Genomic DNA, 3,276 nt, shown 5'->3' with positions numbered 1-3,276 from the left:
TTACATCTACATTGCACGGTCTGAAGAAGATACTTTACTTTTTACTTTAGCCATCAATAAAGTATTTTTTTAAGTAAAGTTGCCCTTTAAGACCTTATTATTATTATTATTATCATTATTATTATTTATTCATCTATTTATGAGTGTTTGAGTGGGTGTGAAAATTAAAGTCATGACTTGCTTCAATGAAATCCACTATTGTAGACCCCAATGGACATCTCATACACCCCCAATTTACTTTTTCACTTTTGTAGACCCCTAGGAAGTCTTCGTAGACCCCTGGGGGTCTATATAGGCCACTTTGGGAATCACTGCTTTAGATGGAGAAACGTGGCACCACAATAAGCAGAATCTCGTCTTGTTTTTCTAAGGACTATTCGTGCGGCGTCGTTCTGATAAATGTAGCTATTGAATGAATGGAGCTATTTTGTCATCAGGTATACCTGCTAGCAAGGCGTTACAATAGTTAAGGCTGGAGAGTATAAATGTCACAGCTAGATTTTTTGTTTACTCCGTTGTTTAATAAGGTCGGATTTGAAAACATTAGAGCTGGGTGGAATCAGAGGCCCCGGAAATAACCGAAATTAAAAATACCCGTCTCCACCAGGATTCGAACCCAGGTCGCCGGTATGGAAGCCAAGCGCTTTACCGCTCAGCCACCTATGGTGACTGTAGTCGATAAGAATTCATTGATTTTGTCACTGTTGTTTAGAAAGACGCACTGCCTGTGACCAACTTCATTGTCAGCGAATACATTATGTACAATTTACATGGACAAACTACTCGGGCAAGGCTACCATGACTGTCACGTGATGGGTAGTATTTATAACTGTGTTTAGGCAAAGATTCGTGAAAAATATCCTAAAGCAGACATTTTTCTTTGCAAGTCCCACAGACATAAATTTTTTATTATTGACCTGAATGTCATTTCAGATATACGTAATTCTTTTTGTATTATCCAGAAGATTATCTATTTCTTCCATAACAGTTTCAAAAGAAAGCGTTGATGCTAAATGTATCTCTTTTGAATGAGACACAATGGACTGTGAAATACGAATTCATTCACGCTTTAAGTCACAACTTTGAGAAGATCTTTGACTGTTTGGCGTATATGTAATCTGTGCCTACTATTTCTTGTGTGTTTCTAATATGTCGTTTAATTGTCAGTTTTTCATCTTTTCATGACCCAGTTTTCGTGATGTTGCAGTCCTTTTATCTTATTGTAAGTGGCCGCTTAACTGCACATCAGCAGTAACATAATGACATAAATACCAACTTGGACAAGTTAAGGAACACTTCAAGGATGGCATTTTGAAGAAGGCGAGACTGCTAGCAGGCAAACGGGGTATTGTGTTGGTGCTACCGATAATTTGTAGTCAACAGACACACCGATAAAAAAAAAAAAAAGTTCGAATTTCAGGAGTTATTAAATTAATTAATTTTTTTCGTTAATTTCTTGATTAAAGCATTTTTAAATTTGCTGACACAAAAATTAAAACTATAGATAACTCTGTCTGTGCTTTAACCACCTACAATATACTGAGGTATCTCCCTTTAACTTTATTATGAAGATCCTAATTATGATTTTTAAAGGGCGAGACAATGACTTAAAAAAAAGAGTTCTCAGAGCTATTTCGTTTGATCTAGTTTGGGAATAAGTGAGCGGTAAACTCTCTTTATGTCAAAAAAAAAACAACAACAATTAGCTCGATTCAGGGGCGGAACCAACATTTTTGAGTGGAGGGAATGAGCGATTACACTTATTGTAGATCGATTAATTCCGTAAGTAGCTAGATTTTTTTTTTCAAGTGAAAAATTCAAAGAAATCATATATTTAAATCTATCAACTAATTAACAATCTGTGTTTTTCGAAAGGAAAACTCTATTTAACAATGTTAGACTCTAATATAATTATAATTTCTGTACTAATTCTTGATTTAAATGTAAATGAAATTATATATATTAGGTAATTACGTAACAATATACTTATTGTTTGAAGACAAAGGCTTTAGAACTGCTGCATTCTATACAAAAGTAAAGCAATAGGATTAACTAAAGTTGTTTTAAAATATGAATGTGGGAAGCGTGGTCGAGATGCTATGTAGGCTTTAACGTGGCTAGGCTTGGCTACCTATGAAGTGGGCTGGAGGTTCGACACCCGACTCGAGCAGAGTTGTGTTTACTGAGCGCAAAAAGTGAGATTGGACTATAGCCCTCTAAGCATGCTACTAGCATGTCAGTAGCACTATATTAAAGATAATTATTATTAGTAGTATTAATATGTTAAAAAAGAACGAGTATTCTCTGTCATTGTCTAGTATCATTATTATTATTATTATTATAAAAGAGCGATTATTCATTCTCTGGCGAAGCCAGGGTCAAGTTTCGTTAAAGGGAATGAAAATTTATCATAATCCAATTATCAGTTTCCACCGATGAATTTTCTGGTGATGTGTCAGGTCTGCAGCAGTACCGCCCTCTGACAGGCAACTAAGATGTTCCTAGGAATGATAAGGGTCTTGAAGGTGTCTGTGAGGTTAGTTGTTATTATCCCCTCGGTTGATATAACAATGAAAAAAAATAGATAACTCTGTCTGTACTTTAACCATTTTCAATTAATAGAGCTATCTCCCTTTGGCTACATTTTTAGCAGATCCTAATTTTTTTTTTTAAATAGGGCGTGACAATATCTTTAAAAAAAGAAAAACGGAAAATACCTTTTATAAAAATAAAGAAAAAAGCTTATATATAGTGTAATTGTATCCATTACTTAAGCTTAGTCTTTCTATACTTTTTATTGACTGCTGAGATAAAATAAATATATGCGATTAGGAATATTTTTACCAATGGTTTGTTTAGCATTAAGTTTTCTCAATGCTCTATGATCCTATCACTTGTCTGGACCTGTTGGGAAAGGGGAGAAGGAAGAAAAAGGTATCATCTTGGTGAGTGTTAACATGATTATTTTTAAATGCTATAAAAAAAATCAGTGCTCATTAGTCGTCAAGGGGACTAATTCAAATTATACCACCTCATCTATCAAGTACGATTTCTTTCTCTTTTTCATGATACCAGACAAAATAATTGAATACGAATTTTTTAGCTGCTCCCAAAAGGGGAAAAAACGCTATTATTTGTGTGAAATGTCTGTCCGTCTATCCGTCTATCCGTCTTTCCGTCCGTCCCGTTTAAATCTCGTAAACTAGAAATATTTTAGACCACTCAAAGTTCTAATGCAACTGCTACTTTTTTTTTTTCTGAACGCGAAAAATTAAA

This window comes from Biomphalaria glabrata, chromosome 13, assembly GCF_947242115.1.
Source record: "Biomphalaria glabrata chromosome 13, xgBioGlab47.1, whole genome shotgun sequence".
In the NCBI taxonomy this organism is placed as follows: Eukaryota; Metazoa; Mollusca; class Gastropoda; family Planorbidae; genus Biomphalaria; species Biomphalaria glabrata.
This window is presented reverse-complemented; position numbering follows the sequence as displayed.